The sequence below is a fragment of the Zootoca vivipara genome, chromosome 2 (genome assembly GCF_963506605.1).
Source record: "Zootoca vivipara chromosome 2, rZooViv1.1, whole genome shotgun sequence".
Classification (NCBI taxonomy): Eukaryota; Metazoa; Chordata; class Lepidosauria; order Squamata; family Lacertidae; genus Zootoca; species Zootoca vivipara.
The window spans coordinates 1,822,337-1,842,818 of NC_083277.1; the positions used below are offsets into that span (position 1 = coordinate 1,822,337).

The 20,482-nt window shown below is 44.7% G+C and overlaps 1 pseudogene; it reads right to left on the reverse strand.

Moving 5' to 3' along the window:
- Positions 1-20: 20 nt before the first annotated feature.
- Positions 21-20,019, reverse strand: LOC118079116 (oocyte zinc finger protein XlCOF6-like; annotated as a pseudogene).
- Between the last annotated feature and the right edge of the window lie 463 nt (positions 20,020-20,482).

Sequence of the window (20,482 nt, forward strand, 5' to 3'; positions counted from 1 at the left end):
AATTCAATATATTTTCAAACCAATCCTCCTCTTTCTCATTGACCTATTTTACGCATCTTCACAGTTAGGTATTCTAAAATTAAAATATTATTCAATTTTTCCCTCCATTTGTTCACCTCTAACTCTTCTGCATTCTTCCAATTACTCGCTATAACCTGTCTAGCTGCAATTACCATCAATTTTACCTATTTACATTCCTCTTTTGTTTTTAACCCAGTGCTACCAAGGCTAATCTGATCTCATTTTTTGACAGAATTACAAGTCTGGTAGATGAAGCGAACGCTGTGGATGTAGCCTATCTTGATTTCAGCAAGGCCTTTGACATGGTGCCCCATGATATTTTTGTAAAGAAGCTGGTAAAATACGGGCTAGCTAGACAATGCTACCATTCAGCTTCTCTGGAGCAGCAGAAAACAACCTTTCATAGAATCATAGAGTTGGAAGAGACCACAAGGGCCATCCAGTCCAACCCCCTGCCAAGCAGGAAACACCATCAAAGCATTCCTGACAGATGGCTGTCAAGCCTCTGCTTAAAGACCTCCAAAGAAGGAGACTCCACCACACTCATTGGCAGCAAATTCCACTGCCGAACAGCTCTTACTGTCAGGAAGTTCTTCCTAATGTTTAGGTGGAATTTTCTTTCTTGTAGTTTGAATCCGTTGCTCCGTGTCCGCTTCTCTGGAGCAGCAGAAAACAACCTTTCTCCCTCCTCTATATGACATCCTTTTATATATTTGAACATGGTTATCATATCACCCCTTAACCTTCTCTTCTCCAGGCTAAACATACCCAGCTCCCTAAGCCGTTCCTCATAAGGCATCGTTTCCAGGCCTTTGACCATTTTGGTTGCCCTCTTCTGGACACGTTCCAGCTTATCAGTATCCTTCTTGAACTGTGGTGCCCAGAACTGGACACAGTACTCCAGGTGAGGTCTGACCAGAGCAGAATACAGTGGTACTATTACTTCCCTTGATCTAGATGCTATACTCCTATTGATGCAGCCCAGAATTGCATTGGCTTTTTTAGCTGCTGCATCACACTGCTGACTCATGTCAAGTTTGTGGTCTACCAAGACTCCTAGATCCTTTTCACATGTACTGCTCTCAAGCCAGGTGTCACCCATCCTGTATTTGTGCCTTTCATTTTTTTTGCCCAAGTGTAGTACTTTACATTTCTCCTTGTTAAAATTCATCTTGTTTGCTTTGGCCCAGTTGTCTAATCTGTTAAGGTCATTCTGAAGTGTGATCCTGTCCTCTGGGGTGTTAGCCACCTCTCCCAATTTGGTGTCATCTGCAAACTTGCTCAGGATGCCCTCAAGCCCATCATCCAAGTCATTGATAAAGATGTTGAACAAGACTGGGCCCAAGACAGAACCCTGTGGCACCCCACTAGTCACTACTCTCCAGGATGAGGAGGAGCCATTGATGAGCACCCTTTGGGTTCGGTCAGTAAGCCAGTTACAAATCCACTGAATGGTAGCATTGTCTAGTCCACATTTTACCAGCTTCTTTACAAGAATATCATGGGGCACCTTGTCAAAGGCCTACATCCTCCTCTATATGACATCCTTTAATATATTTGAACATGGCTATCATATCACCCCTTAACCTTCTCTTCTCCAGGCTAAACATACCCAGCTCCCTAAGCCGTTCCTCATAAGGCATCGTTTCCAAGCCGTTGACCATTTTGGTCGCCCTCCTCTGGACACGTTCCAGCTTGTCAGTATCCTTCTTGAACTGTGGTGACACTTAATCTGTTAAGGTCATTCTGAAGTGTGATTCTGTCCTCTGGGGTATTAGCCACCCCTCCCAATTTGGTGTCATCTGCAAACTTGCTCAGGATGCCCTCAAGCCCATCATCCAAGTCATTGATGAAGATGTTGAATAAGACTGGGCCCAAGACAGAACCCTGTGGCACCCCACTAGTCACTTCTCTCCAGGATGAAGAGGAGCCATTGATGAGCACCCTTTGGGTTCGGTCAGCCAGCCAGTTACAAATCCACTGAATGGTAGCATTGTCTAGCCCGCATTTTACCAGCTTGTTTACAAGAATATCATGGGGCACCTTGTCAAACGCCTTGCTGAAATCAAGATAGGCTATATCCACAGCATTCCCTTCATCTACCAGGCTTGCAATTCTGTCAAAAAATGAGATCAGATTAGTCTGACATAACTTATTTGTCAGAAACCCATGCTGACTTTTAGTGATCTCCAGGAATTCTCATAGATTATTGCCAGTGGTTCTGAAATCACCTCTGCCAGTTCTTTTAATACACTTAAACCAGAAGAAAGAAGCTTCCACCTAAACATTAGGAGGAACTTCCTGGCAGTAAGAGCTGTTCGACAGTGGAATTTGCTGCCAAGAAGTGTGGTGGAGTCTCCTCCTTTGGAGGTCTTTAAGCGGAGGCTTGACAGCCATATGTCAAGAATGCTTTGATGGCGTTTCCTGCTTGGCAGGGGGTTGGACTGGATGGCCCTCGTGGTCTCTTCCAACTCTATGATTCTATGATTCTAATAAGAACCATTAATTTAGATATATCCACCCTTTTACCCACAATTCTCGATATTTCTGTACCAATCTGTTCCAAATACTTATTAACTAACAGACAATCCCACCACATATGACTGTATGTTCCCATCACTCCACATTCCTTCCAGCGATTCTTACTTCCGGATGTTGTAATGTGATACAACCTTACTGGTGTATAATACCATTTTTTGTACCAGCTTCAACCCCTGTTCTTGGATTATCCTCGAAGTCAAACAAAGGGTGGTTGCTGAAAGATTCTTTCCCAATCTTCATCCAAAATCTGTTCCTGTATATCTAACTTCCAGTATTCTTTCAAATGTTCTTTTGGGGATTTCCCCATATTTAATAACACCTTATACAATTTTGAAACTATTTTGGCCTTATCTATCCTATATCCTTTCACTAATTCTTCAAAGGGTGTAATGATTCTTTTACCACATTTTTTAACTTCTTCTTCCTTCAACAGGGAGGAAATTTGTGTTTTTTCTGTAACCAATTAATTTTATTCCAAATTCCACTTTCTTCTTCCATCATACCCTCTGTTTCCCAACTCTTCACCATATCCTGAATTGAAATCTCATTTAATATATCCCCTACCTCTTTCGGTATACGCTCCCGTAACGGGGCCATTTTATCATAGTACCACATTTTGGTAAGGGGAGAGAGGTCAGGAAAAAGCTTACTTCTCCACTTCTCCTGATGTACGTAGGTAGAAGCCCCAGGTAAATGGATTCAAGAAATGAGCATTTTGCATTAAGTCCTTTTTGCCTAAAATCATTTTAGTCATTTTGCCTGTGTCTCACTAGACATCCTAAAATCCCTTTGCCCTACTAACGCTGCTGCGCTCACTGAGATGTCGCAATAATGCGCTCATTAAAAATTGTTTACATTACGACATGCTCATTAAGGAATGTTTATATTTAGGAACATCTGGGTAAGTTATGTATATCCTGGATTCGTCATTAGTGATATGTCAAACTGACCCATCATATATCATATCACTGAGGTCCAGTGCTGAGGGCCTTCTGGCGGTTCCCTCGCTGCAAGAAGCCAAGTTACAGGGAAACAGGCAGAGGGCCTTCTCGGTAGTGGCACCCGCCCTCCCATCAGATGTCAAAAAGAAAAACAACTACCAGACTTTTAGAGGACATCTGAAGGCAGCCCTGTTTAGGGAAGCTTTTAATCTTTAAGAAATTACTGTATTTTAATATTTCTGTTGGAAGCCGCCCAGAGTGGCTGGGGAAACCCAGCCAGATTGGCGGGGTATAAATAAATGAATTATTATTATTATTATTATTATTATTATTATTATTATTATTATTATTATAGCTGGCTGAACGCCTAGAACTAATGATGAATGCATCCTTGAAAGTGACAGTCTCCATAGGAAGTGGCAGAAAGGGTTTTCTCCAAGAAATGTCTTTTTACCATTTCAGCCGAAGGAGTTTTCAGAAATGTATTGCCTTTCTATTGAAAGCTGTATTGAAAGATATATTGCCAATTGTTCTAAATTATTGATACCCCATGCATTGATGAAGTGTCCTTATGTATTATATTGTCTCCTAATGTTTGCCATAGCTTTAACTATACGGACCTTTGTAGGCAAGGTGATGTCTCTGCTTTTTAAGATGCTGTCTAGGTTTGTCATTGCTTTTCTCCCAAGAAGCAGGCGTCTTTTAATTTCGGGACTGCTGTCACCATCTGCAGTGATCAAGGAGCCCAAGAAAGTAAAATCTCTCACTGCCTCCATTTCTTCCCCTTCTATTTGCCAGGAGGTGATGGGACCAGTGGCCATGATCTTGGTTTTTTGATGTCGAGCTTCAGACCATATTTTGCGCTCTCCTCTTTCACCCTCAATAAAAGGTTCTTTAATTCCTCCTCACATTCTGCCATCAAGGTTGTGTCATCTGCATATTTGAGGTTGTTGATATTTCTTCCGGCAATCTTAATTCCGTCTTGGGATTCATCTAGTCCAGCCTTTCGCATGATGAATTCTGCATATAAGTTAAATAAGCAGGCAGACAATATACAACCTTGTCGTACTCCTTTCCCAATTTTGAACCAATCAGTTGTTCCATATCCAGTTCTAACTGTAGCTTCTTGTCCCACATAGAGATTTCTCAGGAGACAGATGAGGTGATCAGGCACTCCCATTTCTTTAAGAACTTGCCATAGTTTGCTGTGGTCGACACAGTCAAAGGCTTTTGCATAGTCAATGAAGCAGAAGTAGACGTTTTTCTGGAACTCTCTAGCTTTCTCCATAATCCAGTGCATGTTTGCTATTTGGTCTCTGGTTCCTCTGCCCTTTCGAAATCCAGCTTGCACTTCTGGGAGTTCTCGGTCCACATACTGCCTAAGCCTGCCTTGTAGAATTTTGAGCATAACCTTGCTAGCGTGTGAAATGAGCGCAATTGTGCGGTAGTTGGAGCATTCTTTGGCACTGCCCTTCTTTGGAATTGGGATGTAGACTGATCTTCTCCAATCCTCTGGCCATTGCTGAGTTTTCCAAACTTGCTGGCATATTGGGTGTAGCACCTTAACAGCATCATCTTTTAAAATTTTAAACAGTTCAGCTGGAATATCATCACTTCCACTGGCCTTGTTATTAGCAGTGCTTTCTAAGGCCCATTTGACTTCACTCTCCAAGATGTCTGGCTCAAGGTCAGCAACCACACTACCTGGGGTGTACGAGACCTCCATATCTTTCTGGTATAATTCCTCTGTGTATTCTTGCCACCTCTTCTTGATGTCTTCTGCTTCTGTTAGGTCCATACCACTTTTGTCCTTGATTATGGTAATCTTTGTACGAAATGTTCCTTTCATGTCTCCAATTTTATTGGAAATCTGCATTCAGTTTCCTGTATCTTTCCCTATCTCCCTTGCATTTTGCTTGCCTCCTCTCCTCCGCTATTTGTAAGGCCTCGTTGGACAGCCATTTTGCTTTCTTGCATTTCCTTTTCCTTGGGATGGTTTTCGTTGCTGCCTCCTGTATCATGTTACGAGCCTCCATCCATAGTTCTTCAGGCACTCTGTCCACCAAATCTAAATCCTTAAACCTGTTCCTCACTTCCACTGTGTATTCATAAGGGATTTGATTCAGATTGTATCTTACTGGCCCAGTGGTTTTTCCTACTTTCTTCAGTTTAAGCTGGAATTTTGCTATAAAAAGCTGATGATCTGAGTTACAGTCAGCTCCAGGTCTTGTTTTTGCTGACTGTATAGAGCTTCTCCATCTTTGGCTGCAGAGAATATAATCAATCTGATTTCGATGCTGCCCATTTGGTGATATCCATGTGTAGAGTCGTCTCTTGTGTTGTTGGAAGAGAGTGTTTGTGATGACCAGCTTGTTCTCTTGACAGAACTCTATTAGCCTTTGCCCTGCTTCATTTTGAACTCCAAGGCCAAACTTGCCAGTTGTTCCTTTTATCTCTTGATTCCCTACTTTAGCATTCCAATCCCCTGTAATGAGAAGAACATCCTTCTTTGGTGTCATTTCTAGAAGGTGTTGTAAGTCTTCATAGAATTGGTCAATTTCACTTTCTTCAGCACCGGTAGTTGGTGCATAAACTTGGATTACTGTGATGTTAAAAGGTCTGCCTTGGATTCGTATCGAGATCATTCTGTCATTTTTGAGATTGCATCCCATTACAGCTTTTGCCACTCTTTTGTTGATTATGAGGGCCACTCCATTTTAACTACGGGATTCTTGCCCACAGTAGTAGATATGATAGTCATCCGAACTGAAATCGCCCACTCCCTTCCATTTTAGTTCACTGATGCCCAGGATGTCAATATTTATTCTTGCCATCTCATTTTTGACCACATCCAGCTTACCATTATTCATGGTTTTCCTGCTTGGCAGGGGGTTGGACTGGATGGCCCTTGTGGTCTCTTCCAACTCTATGATTCTATGATTCTATGATTCTATGGTTCTTACATTCCAGGTTCCTATGCAATATTTTTCTTTACAGCATCGGACTTTCCTTTCGCTTCCAGGCATATCCGCAACTGAGCGTCCTTTCGGCTTTGGCCCAGCCGCTTCATCAGCTCTGAATCTACTTGTACTTGTCCTCCGCTCTTCCCCAGTAGCATGTTGGACGCCTTCCGACCTGAGGGGCTCATCTTCCAGCGTCATATCTTTTATATGCCTGTTGTCTTTGTCCATGGAGTTTTCTTGGCAGGGATACTGGAGTGGCTTGCCAATTCCTTCTCCAGGTGGATCACGTTTGGTCAAAACATAACTTTTCCAAGTTATTTAAGCCCCTTCGCCACGACAAGGCAGTGATCCATGAAAGCTATGGTTTTCCCAGTAGTGATGTATGGAAGTGAGAGCTGGACCATAAAGAAGGCTGATCGCCGAAGAATTGATGCTTTTGAATTATGGTGCTGGAGGAGACTCTTGAGAGTCCCATGGACTGCAAGAAGATCAAACCTATCCATTCTGAAGGAAATCAGCCCTGAGTGCTCACTGGAAGGACAGATTGTGAAGCTGAGGCTCCAATACTTTGGCCACATCATGAGAAGAGAAGACTCCCTGGAAAAGACCCTGATGTTGGGAAAGATGGAGGGCACAAGGAGAAGGGGACGACAGAGGACGAGATGGTTGGACAGTGTTCTCGAAGCTACGAACATGAGTTTGACCAAACTGCGGGAGGCGGTGCAAGACAGGAGTGCCTGGCGTGCTATGGTCCATGGGGTCACGAAGAGTCGGACACGACTAAACGACTAAACGACAACAACAATGTTTGCCAATGCTTGTCTGTGAACTGTTAGAAGTGAAAGTATCTAGCCTCATCATGATAGTTTTTTTTGCTGGCTGCAGGCTCACACAGAAGGAAGGGGGGCTAGATTCGTTAGCTACTGAATGCTGCATGACCTAATCTAGGATAGAGGTCTTTCCTTATATGGCAGATGGCTAGAATCTGGGATGGGGTGAATCTTTGGCAACTCACTCAAGGACTGTAGCCCCCGGATCATTCCATATTAAGTTTATCTGATGTAATCTTGGATGTTCCATTTTTGGTATTACAATGACTTCATCCAGAATGAGCTAATGCTGTTCAACTATGGACATAGGAAAGAGTCTAAGCATTCTGATTGGGAGTTCTTTGTTCTATACCAAGCAATCTGATTGGCTGTGATATGATGTAAGACCTGGTTCAAATGTATAAAAGCCTGGACAGAATCTCTATTTGGTACCAGTTAGCTGGGAAACCAGTTTGTTTATTGCAAACTTGTAATAAATAACTTTTTTTACTTTCTTATCCTCTACTTCTCTCTGAGTCTATTTCCTTCGCAGCTGCCTGGCGTTTTGGACCCGAACTGAGGTATAACACTCCCATACCCGAATGGACTTCGTAAATGTTTATATTTTGTCTACTTCCTTTTTCCTTTTCCTCCTATCGAATAATCTTATTTTCCCTCCTACTACTTCAAAGTTCTCCAGCTCTATATTCCCCAAACCTTCCCCCTGTTCTCCCTCCAACCAACTCACAAGATGTCTCAGTTGGTTAGCCTCATAATATAAAGCCAGGTTGGGAATCCCCCATCCTCCAATCCATGCATTTAAATGGTTTTCCCCCTGTGAATTTGTTGATGTTTTCAAAGAGCTCCATTATGAGGAAAGTTTTTCCACACTCCATGCATTTAAATGGTTTCTCTCCTGTGTGAATCCATTGATGTTTTCTAAGTGTTCCACTGTCACTGAAGCTCTTGCCGCACTCTATACATTTATATGGTTTCTCCCGTGTGAGTCTGTTGATGTTTTCTAAGGTTTCCACTCTGACTGAAGCTCTTTCCACACTCCATGCATTTAAAAGGTTTCTCCCCAGTGTGAATCCGTTGATGTTTTCTAAGTGCTCCACTCTCACTGAAGCTCTTTTCGCACTCCATACATTTATATGGTTTCTCCCCAGTGTGAATCCGTTGATGTTTTCTAAGTGCTCCACTATTACTGAAGCTCTTTTCGCACTCCATACATTTATATGGTTTCTCCCCTGTGTGAATCCGTTGATGTTTTCTAAGTGTTCCACTGTCACTGAAGCTCTTGCCGCACTCTATACATTTATATGGTTTCTCCCCTGTGTGAGTCCATTTATGTGTCCTAAAGGCTGAACTCTGACTGAAGCTCTTTCCACACTCCATACATTCAAATGGTTTCACTCCTGTGTGAATCCGTTGATGAATTCTAAGTGTTCCACTTCTACTGAAGCTCATTTCGCACTCCATACATTTATATGGTTTCTCCCCTGTGTGAATCCGTTGATGTTTTCTAAGATCTCCATTATCACTGAAGCTCTTGCCGCACTCTATACATTTATATGGTTTCTCCCCTGTGTGAGTCCGTTTATGTCTTCTAAGATCTCCACTTTGACTGAAGCTCTTTCCACACTCCATACATTTAAATGGTTTCTCCCCTGTGTGAATCCGTTGATGTATTCTAAGTGTTCCACTCTCACGGAAGCTCTTTCCGCACTCCATACATTTGAATGGCTTCTTTCCTGTGTGAGTCCGTTGATGTGTCCTAAGGTTTGAACTCTGACTGAAGCACATTCCACACTCCATGCATTTAAAGGGTTTTTCAGCTGTGTGAGTTCGTTCATGTAAACGAAGGTGTGAACTCACACTGAAGCACTTCCCACACTCAATGCATTTAAATGGTCTTTCCCCTCTGTGAGATTGTTCATGTTTACGAAGGTGTGAACTCACACAGAAGCTCTTTCCACACTCCATGCATTCAAATGGTTTCTCTCCTGTGTGAGTGCGTTGATGAATTCTAAGTTTTCCAATCTCAGTGAAACTCTTTCCACACTCCATGCATTTATGTGGTTTCTCCCCTGTGTGAGTTCGTTGATGTATATGTAAGTGTGCTGACTGTCTGAAGCTCTTTCCACACTCCATACATTTAAACGGTTTCTCTCCTGTGTGGGTCCTTTGATGTATATCAAGCTCTGTACACCGTCTGAAGCTTTTTCCACACTCCATACATTTATATGGTTTCTCCCCTGTGTGAGTCCGTTGATGAATTCTAAGTGTTCCATTTCTACTGAAGCTCTTTTTGCACTCCATACATTTATATGGTCTCTCCCCTGTGTGAACCCGTTGATTAATTCTAAGCGCTCCACTGTCACTTAAGCTCTTTTTGCACTCTATACATTTAAATGGTTTCTCCCCAGTGTGAATGTGTTGATGTTTTTTAAGTCCTGCATTCTGACTGAAGGTCTTTCCACACTCTATACATTTAAATGGTTTCTCCCCAGTGTGAATCCGTTGATGGTTTCTAAAGTCACTAGTCTGACTGAAGCTCTTTCCACACTCCATGCATTTAAATGGTTTCTCTCCCGTGTGAGTCCATTGATGGTTTCTAAGTGTTCTGCTACCAGTGAAGTTTTTTCCACACTCCATACCCTGAAATGTCTTATCCACTGCGTGCTTTGGAGCACGTGGAAAATAAAGTCCTGTTTGGGTTTCAAGGAAGAGAACAAAGGAATATGAAACACAGAAAGTTCAATTAGCTTATTCTCCTTTTTAAACATCTCATACATTCTCCCATGTCCAACCCCCTGCAATTAAGAAATGTCCATGAACATGCCTTCTACTTGTCTGGTTCATAGTTTCTAATGACATATTTCATCCTCTCCATACTAATTCTCCACCCCAGGCCGTATTTTTGCTCATTCAACCTCTATATGTTTATTAACCACCTGCACAGTTCGTTGGGCCTCAGGAGGTTCATACTGACCATTTTGGGAGATCCAGGCCTGAGTCTTTTTTAGGGACTGTGATATGGGCCTGTCAGAGAAGGAGTGACAAGGCTTGGTGCTTGCGGTCAGCTGAAGGAGTGCTCAGGTAGGAAAATGTTCTTGGATCTAATCACAAAAGAATCGCCAGGCTGCCCAGGTAATGCAATTAGTGACCATTAACAGGTATCCTTGCAGACAGGCTTTCTGCTGTATACCGCCTCCTGTGATGTATTCCTGCTGTAGTCAGTCTCCTTCTGTATAATATTTTGGGGGTGGTCTTGTTAGGATTCATTCCCCGTCTGCAGTCATAGGGTTATTGTGTATCATATGACTGTATGTGTTTTCATTCCCACAGAGTGGAAGTGACGTAGACAGGATGTTTACATGGGACTGTTGTTCCTTAGTTCTTTCTCTTTACTGGCTGTGATGCCAGAGAGAGGGGGCCATGATGTAGAGCTCCCAGTTTATTACCTTGCCGACAAAGGTCCGTATAGTTAAAGCTATGGTTTTCCCAGTAGTGATGTATGGAAGTGAGAGTTGGACCATAAAGAAGGCTGATCGCCGAAGAATTGATGCTTTTGAATTATGGTGCTGGAGGAGACTCTTGAGAGTCCCATGGACTGCAAGAAGATCAAACCTATCCATTCTTAAGGAAATCAGCCCTGAGTGCTCCCTGGAAGGACAGATCGTGAAGCTGAGGCTCCAATACTTTGGCCACCTCATGAGAAGAGAAGAATCCTTGGAAAAGACCCTGATGTTGGGAAAGATTGAGGGCACTAGGAGAAGGGGACGACAGAGGACAAGATGGTTGGACAGTGTTCTCGAAGCTACGAACATGAGTTTGACCAAACTGCGGGAGGCAGTGCAAGACAGGAGTGCCTGGCGTGCTCTGGTCCATGGGGTCACGAAGAGTCGGACACGACTAAACGACTAAACAACAACAACAAAAAAGCAGTTTAGCCTTATTTACTGACTTGTGTGTTGTTCATCACGTTTGTGAGAGCAATCACATATTTGGCCTGTGGGACCAGTCTGACAACTGGCCCCCGGGACAGCCGAATTATTGACAGTGGTAGCAGAGTTCTGGCTGAAGATCATCGAACTTCTGTCGTGATGGATTCCAGGCGCAGTTTTTTTTTTCTCCTGTTGCTGATTACTGGACCAACAGCCTGAGTTCCAGCGTTCCTGAGTATGGAGGACTGAGCTAAGCTATGCCAATTTCCTACTGCAAAGATTCAGCTGAAGAGACGCTGTGAGTACCAGACTGATTTATGTGCCAGCTGCCGAGATGGCAGTGCACAGAGAGGCAGCAAGATTTACGACTGCTTAATTGTTCCTGCTGCAAATAATCTCTAAGAGAGATGCACAGGAATTGATCCTTTCCCCCAAAATTTGCAAGGAGGGAAATGGAAGAAGACACCCTTTCCCTGAGTTTTTGAAATGGGGGAGCTGGGTGCAACTTGCCGCTGTTTTCCAAGGGAGAGAACAGCAATTTGAAGTGGCAAGATTTGCCAGAGAGCAGCCTGTCCTGATGCCTGCGCAGCGAAAGCCGGTTTTCATGCTGGCAAGACTGTTGCTGTTTGATTAACAAGCTAAATCGGGGGAGGGAGCGGATTCTGCCCCAACGCTGCGTAAAGTAGCAGGCTTGACCTTCTAAGAAGACCGGATTCTTCTGATCCATTCCCTTATTGTCTGGGAGTGAGGGGGAGCAAGAAAAAGGCTGCAAAAGCAGTTTGGTTGCTGAGCCATGAGATGCCAACAGCCACACAGTATGTGTTCTGCAGGAAATTTCATCTGCAACACACAGACATTCCAAGATGGTGCCAAGCTTTCTAGGATGCCGAGAGGAGTTCGGAGGGCTGCGATTTGATCTCTCCGACACCCCACGTGATGTGGGAGGCACTGTTTTCCTGTTCTGAAGAAAACTTTCCAGAACGGAAGAAGACTGTGACGTCATCTCAATGACCACTGCAACCAGCAGGTGGCACTGCTCTGGAAGAAGCAGTTGGAACTTTTGTCCTGTGATGTTTGGTCTGAGTCCAGAGGCAAAGACTTTTGGACATTAGCTGCAATCGTGTCAAGAAGACCAAAAGCAGCAGAGAAGCAGAAGCTTCACAAAGGGGACTTTTTGCTAGAAGCAATCTCCTTTTGCTGAGTGCATTGCACCAGAGAGACCATGGGACTGAAAAGCATTTGTTGTTTAACATGTTTTTCTCATTCCAGGTCCAAGCGCAGCGTGCTGAATGGGTTTCCAGGTTACGCAGCGTGATTGTTCTGTTCTCAGAACACAAGCTATCCAAAGGAACTAAAGCTCAGCCTGAAGTGCAAAAGTAGCTTGTTCTTTACCATGTTGTGTTATTATGTACACATGGGGATGGTGGAAAGGTTACAGTAACATGTAATGTATTGTCTGTTAACCATATTTTTCCATGCAGGTCGTAAGCATGAAGACTTCCCAGATGCTGATATGTCTGTCACCAAAATGGTCAAAGTACCAGTGTTCAGAACGTCGCAAGATGGGAGTGATGTTGGTGTTGTCAGTGACGAAGTGTACCCGGAAAAAGTCTAGTACCAGTGGCAGGGTCTGACATGTAGGTTCCAAAGTCACACACACACAGAGCACAATGCTCAGTAAACACAGTTTGCAAGATTTTCCCTGGATAGGGACAGTGACAGACCCGGAAAAAGCCAGTTTGCCAATGTTTGCATCTGACATGTGGGTTGGGAAAGTCACAAAACAGGGAGCATAATTTCTTCCTGTGGTATTGAGGCATGTACAAAGTACTAAAGCCTCATACCGATTTGTTTATTGAGTGCAGTGCAGCGTGGGAGGGAATTCTAGATGTTTTCCTAGACAACCCCATTGCTGCAGACTTACATAGTAAGTTTTTCGCTGTTATAAACAGCAGATGTGCTCAAAAGAGTTTCCACTGCCATAGTGCAAGAGTTTGCTAGCACAGTTGCTAAAAGATGGCGCTGTTTGTAGGCGGCTTGACACACAAGGGTATGTGTATGCTGAAGAGTTTGCTAACACAGATGTTTGGATTAAACTGTTGTAAGTAGCTCACCACAGGTCTCAAAACCCAGAGTCCAGAGAAGGGTACAGAGTTTGTCCTCAAGAGACAGTGAACCATGCCCAAAGGCTGTATGGGTAAAGACCATTTTTTCCTTGGAGAAGGAAGTTGGACCATGTCCAAATTGGCGTGTGTACCAACAAAGCCAACTGTGCAATTTCCTGATAGTCAAAGAGCTATGACGCCATGACTTATCAGAAGTGCAATATGGTATGGCCAATGCCAAATCCAGTTGCAGGTAGTTCCAAAGGTGAACTGCAGCACAGGGTATAAATCGGGGGAGTTTGTTAGGATTCATTCCCCGTCTGCAGTCATAGGGTTATTGTGTATCATATGACTATGTGTTTTCATTCCCACAGAGTGGAAGTGACGTAGACAGGATGTTTACATGGGACTGTTGTTCCTTTGTTCTTTCTCTTTACTGGCTGTGATGCCAGAGAGAGGGAGCCATGATGTAGAGCTCCCAGTTTGTTTATATGTAAATAAAGCAGTTTAGCCTTATTTACTGACTTGTGTGTTGTTCATCACGTTTGTGAGAGCAATCGCATATTTGGCCTGTGGGACCAGTCTGACAACTGGCCCCCGGGACGGCCGAATTATTGACAGGTCTTGGGTTACAGGGTGCACAATTTCAAAAGACTATATGAGGGCTTACACACTTCCCTCCTAGCCTCTGTTATTTTCTCCTACTGATAGGGAACCCACTTAAGGACTATATGGGCTCTTATTAACTTATTATTTATTTATTTATTTATACCCTGCCCATCTGGCTGGGTTTCCCCAGCCACTCTGGGCGGCTTACAACAGAATATTAACATACAATATACAAATGACATGAGAAGACTGAGTTTATATATTTGTATCACCTATTAGTCCTATGATCCTTGTTTTTAAAAGCAATAAAAAGTTATTCCAAAATGAAAAGAAAATGGCATCACACGGAGGCCGCATCTGCAGTCAATCCTGAAATTAGGATCAGGTCACTTCCGGTCTACTGCGCAAGCTGAGCGGTGAGGAAACCTTGAGCTCTGAGGTTCCTGGCAGCGTGGGAGGGGGGGACCCGCGAGAACGACGCGGACCCAAAGAGGACCCCCAGATCGAGTGTTCTGGGGTTGTGAGAGCTCAGCAGTGCCCCGAAACCTCTACTGCGCGGTAAGCTCTTTTGGAGCCCCAAGAGCCAGGGGAGTGGAAGTCGCGGGAGCCATTTTGAGCACACCGCTACCTCCACAGAGCGAAGCTCTGAGCCGACAGTCTGCAAGCGGCAGATTTTTCCTTCAAAAAGAAGATTTGAACGAATTGGACACTGTGAGTAAAAGAAAGATGTAAAAATCGGAACTGTAAAAATTGGCCACGGGAGTAGATTTAAAAGGGAAGTCGATCTCTCCCGCTGAGTGCTTCAAGACGCAGTTACCTTGTCCGAAGCCGTGAACTGACAGCAAGCTTCAAATCGCCTAAAAATTGAGTCTAAAGGCTTTCCCTAAGGCAGGGTAAAAGGGAAAGCTGAACTGTAAATAGATCCCTGCAAAATACTGTTTTTGACAAGGGGAAGCCCCCCCTGGAAGTTGGAGTCGGGTCAAAGGAAGGATCAGCTAGTCGCCATTATGATGTCACAATAGAAAGGAATTTGCTTGTCTGCTGGAGGCTGAGAGCTATTAATACTGAAAAGAGGCTATAACTCAGGTTAAAAAATTACTTAAAGGCTGCTCAGTGTTGAATTTAAGATTTTAAAATATGAAGAAGATAAAAAATAATGGAAGTTGGAACCAGTTTGGACGTGACTGTGTATTTTAAAGCTTGGAAAGGTGAAACAGCACCATTTCCTGCTCTGTTATGCCCATGGAATTTTAGAAGACCAGCATGATGGAGGAAAAGGCATTGGATTTTGAAGACTTTGAAGATACTGAAATTTTACTTTAGGATTTAATTTTGGGGGGAAATTTAGAACTTAAAGATGAGATGTGCAAGCCTAATGGAAAAGCACCAACCCTAAAGGAGAAGATAGCTGAATCAATAGACTTGAACCTCAAATTATCAGACTTGAACTTTGAAAAATCCAAGGAAGAAGAAGAGGAAGGGATCACTGTTTCGCCAGTGGGAGGGGGGAACAGGATCTGTGCTTGATCCAAAAGTCTCTTAAAGAAGAACCAGCATGGAATGCTGCCTGTCCAGTGGGGGGGGGGGCAGGATGCATGTTGGGGACAGAATGTGATGAGTATAAAAAAGGGAAGAGGAGTTAATTGGGGAAGTAAAAATGGAAAGAATGGGAGTACAGTTAAAGAATTGGGAAAGCAACAGGTGAGGAAGAGGGTAGAGCAAGGGTTGGATTGGGTCAGAGTAGGAGTGGGGTGAAGGAGGGTAATTTAAGATTTCTCAGGACGGACAAAGATGGTCTGAATCTGGAATGTTCTAAGGAGCTGGCGGAAATTTCTGGAGACACTGATTCCAAGGGAGGGGGGAATGAACTAGTTTTAAATGTTTGATTATAAATAGAACAAATAGAAATTGTTTGTATGGATATTTTTGGGTATGAAATATTGGCTTTGGAGAGAAATTAAAGTTAGAGAATAAGTTTGTTAGAATTTTATTAGAATTAGGTTTTGAGTATAAGTGATAAGGATTTATGCAATGTTAATGTTTAGGAAATAAGGTATGATGTATGAGTTAAGAGATATGGAGATATTGTTGGAGATATAAGAAAACTGCATGAATTAGCTATAAAATTGAGCTCAAGGAGGGAGATGCGAGGAAGTCTACAATGTTAAGAAATAAGATTTAAAATGATATTATGTTTTTATATCTTTTTTCCTTTTTAATTATTTTTCTATGTTGTTCTTTTTTGTGCTTATGTTGTTTAAAAATGAATAAAAATTATATGAGAAAAAAGAAATTAGGATCAGGTAATTTAAAGAATCGTGGCTTCTAGTGCTGTGCGATCGATCGGTAAGTTGTCTAACATTGGTAGGGCATTCAGATCACAGTACTGGATTTAGACAATTTGTGCTGCCAATACATCGCGGTGGCTGGGAAGTTGTGCTGTATTCCTAGCTCAAATTGCCTGCAAATGACAAAGGCGAAGGCAGGCAGGCAGTTGGAGGAGCCCGAAAAGGTGCTCCCCTTCTCCATCTCCATCCGCCTGCCTGCCTGCCTCCCCCCACCCCCAAACTGTGCAAGCCCCAATAGCTCTCTGTCTCCATCCCTCCATGTCCCCATCTCCACTCCCCTGGGACTCACCAGATCTCTCGGAGGTCCCTGGGAGGGAACGCTTGGAGGTTGTGAGAAGGGATGCAGGAGACAACCTCACCAGGTCAACCGTCCACCTTCCACCTTCCATCCTTGCTAGGTTTGCAGGATCAGTCTCTTTCATCCTTCCTAAGGAGTCAAGGAGCCTAAACAAGCTGGAGGGTCCTGGGAGAGAGGAAGAAGCAAAGGGAGCCTCAGAGGCCGTGCAGGGATTCTCCTGCCCTAGATATTCCCTTGCCCCTGGAGAAGCACAAACGGGGCAGCCTCATTCCAACAGAAGCCCCACATCTCCAGTGATTCCAATTTCCTCTGTATGCTCCTCACCCCACTTTGTAAGGCTGGCATGGTCTACCTGAGAGTAGATCCCATTGAACTCAGTGGGGATAATTGACAGAACTTGGTGCAAAACCCAGTCACCATCCTGTCCCCAAGCCTGAAAACTGCAACCCCAGAGCATGGGCAGGAAATAGCAGAGTAGCTATTACGTGTAGGTGCCCCCATGCTAGGTGCTTTGTATGGAGAGCCCTGTTGACGCTCTTTGAGCTCTCTCATTGCAAGCCAGGCAGATGTTGTGGCCATATTTGCCTCTGTCTGGGGTTGCATGGGGACCAAATCTGTACATGGAAGCAGAGGAGCTGGTGATGCCACATTTTTAAATAACCTTGAGACTAATACACCCCTCCTTCTTCGATATTCCCTGTGCTTATACACCTTCTTCACAAATCTCCTGTCTCAAAATGTGGCCCCCACCCTGGCATGGAAGTTGTCAAAGTATAGATCTTCCGCATGTCCTAAATCTGTTGTGTTCTTAAGAACACCGGGCATGTAGACCCTTTAAAAGCTCCAGAGGTGAGCTTGTAAAATTTGTGAATTTGCTGAAATGGCAAAATTAACGACAACATTTAGAGGCTGTTCTAACCAAAAAAATCTACAAAGAGTGGAACTGTGTAAAGGAATATATGGAAAGAATTGGGATTAGAGTTCAAAGCGCAGAAGAATATAAGATGATATTATAACATATATGGAATAAGAAATACAAACGTTAGTTAACACAACGAGAAATAACATGTAGAGAAGATCGCAGATCGCAGATGGGTGAAGGAAAGTTAACGGGTCGAGGGGAGGGGGGTAAAGGGCAACATCTGGAAATCTGTTAAAGATATAAATGTGATTTAAGAGGTCAAGAACAAGGAGTTAAAAGAAGGATACTAACATTAAGAAATGAAAAAACGAGATTTCAGAATAATTTGGTACAAAGGAAAATATGCAAGTCATGTTCTTGCTTCTATTCTGGTTAATTTTGGATGTAAGTCTTCTGTTGAAAAGATTGTATATGAATATAAAAATCACATGTGGACAAGGCAAAATAATAATAATGAAAGACTAGCAAAACAAGGAAAGACTCAGCCGCTGGAAGGGGGGAAAGTTACCACAGAGAAAGGATGCTATCATTTTCCTCTGATGTAAGTTGACTTTTGCAAGTTTGTGATCTATGCTCAAATGTATTTTGGAATCCAGAAAATTTGCAATTAACCTCGGCTGATTAAAACCCACCCAAAGGAAAAACAAAACAAAACATAAAAACATAAGAACTCCAGAGGGGAGCTTAGGGGAGCTTGATAGAACTAGCTTATTTTGAGACAGCACCAATTTCCATTTCTTGTTAATCAAACCCCACAGACTCTCTGCTATATTTTTCCCCAAAAGCTTTTACAAGTACCTATCAGGCTGGTAAGAATTTTATGACAGTCAGTCAAAAATGATCTTATGAGTGCCATGTCCTCTGTTAGTAGTACAAGACACCCAATGACTGATAATCCCTCCAGAATGTTGGGAGACGGAGTCTTTTATCCTTGCTTTAGCATTTCCTGAGGATAGATCTAAAATCTGCTTTCACATCAGTTCCTCTACTTTTTTAGCCTGAATAGGGGAGAGACATGTTTTGTTGCATCTGGGAGAGAGGAAGTGGTCGGGTTTTTGCTGCTGCAGATGCAGAAGGACATTTTCCCTCTGCTCCTCCCATGTGCAAATGTTTCCATCTGGCTGCAGCCTCTGTTCACAAATGTGACTTATCCCTCCATCTGAAGGGGGTTTATTTGCATGCACAGTTTTCCTTGACCCAAAGCCCCTTCCCCAAAAAGGAAGGCAGCATTTGGATGCCAAGGAAGAACAGAGCTGCAGACCGCCTGCGAACTTGCCCCCTCCCTGGCTTGGCAGAGAGGACAAGGGAGGACCCTCTGCTCCCTGACTTGGGGGTCTCCCCCCCCAAAGCATGATCTGAACAGGGACCCCCATGCACCCTCTCTGCACCCCTGGGACCCCCTTTTCCCCATAGCACCCTCAGGGGGAAGAGAGAGATGGGAGACTTGTTTGGCAGGGGGTTGGACTGGATGGCCCTTGTGGTCTCTTCCAACTCTATGATTCTATGGCTCACCGGATTCCAGGAGGGGAGAAGAAAGCAGCCTCCTCTGGGCTTTGCAGGCAGAGATGTGGGAGGGAGGGAATTCAGCAATGGAGGACCTTGCCCCCTCCCCCTTCACTTCCTGTCCTCTCTAGGAATCCAGCTCTGCTCCTTTTAACCCTTGCAAAGTCCAGGGCACTGAGACCGCCCCTCCTTCTCCCTTCCTGCTTCTGCTTCTGCGCTCAAGGGGCTGCCCCCCTTCCCTCCCTCTTTCTCCGTCTGTGCCAAGGACTCTGCCCCAAGGAGCCCACATCTAAGCAGACAAACCACAAGGGAGAGGAGGGTGTCCATGGGGGGGGGGTGTTACCTTGGCTCTTCCCCCTCCCCCAACATTGTACCTCCAGGCTCCTGGATCCCAAGGAAAGGCTGAGATGGAGAAGAGGCGAAAGTGGAGGGAGGTGCCTTGGGCTCAGAAATGGCTTCATCAAAACACCCTCTTTAAAACAAAAAAACAAAACAAAAACTCCAGCTCAGCGAGTGGGGGGGGGGAGGACGTGGGGGAGGGGCTTCCCAGCCAGGAGATCCCTCCCCTCCGGAAAATAATCTCTGCCCCCCCCCCGGGGTCAAGTGGATTTTTCTGCTTCTGCATCCGCTTCTCATCCCAGGAAAAGAGACAGATGAGGAAGTGTCCAAGGCAAGGAATGAAACGCACAGGCGATGGGGGCTCAAGGGGGAGCAGATGTGGAAGCCCCCCCCCCAACAGGAAAGGAGAAGCTCAGGATTGCGGAGAGAGGGAGGGGGGCGCATGTTGCTAACCCTCTATTCTCCCTCTCTCCCTTTTTACCTCTTGGTCCTCTCTGCTTCTCCGCCTCCTGGCTCCAGATTATTCCGCTTTCCTTATGCGCAATAGAAAGGGCTTTTTTTGGGGGGGGGTCTCCACTGACGCCCCTCCCCCGGTCACCGAAACTTCCCTTCTGGCTCCCCTTCCGGACTGGAAACTTCCGGCACATTTAGCAGCGACACTTCCGGTTCCTATTGGGATGCCCTTGCCCGTAGAGCTACGTCCGCAGAGCAGCCTCTCCCTGTGTTGCGATGGGAAGAGGACGGGACAGCGCCGCCTTTGGCCTCCTGCTCTCGGGGCTCAGTGGGGACGTGGCCTCCCTTTCCCACAGAAGAGGGTGGAGATGGCTGCGGGAGGTGCATCAAATCTGGGGGTGATCTGGGTTTGGGGGGAGAGAAGGAGGACTTAATTGTCAATCTACAAACGGAGGTCTGGAGAAGTAGGGAAGGGCTGCCCCTCCCACTTTGGATCAGGAGGGGGGAGGAGCTGATCCACGGAAGCCAGGGGGGCGTCCCTCCCTTGCAAGGTGCTCTGGGGGTGGGAAGAGACATGGGGCTGCCTGAGACAGAAGGGGCGCTTCCTTTCCTCTCCCCCCTCGCCCTTCTCTCCCGCCGGAGACGAGCAGAGAGAGGGGTCTCCTTCTGCCTGCCAAGCC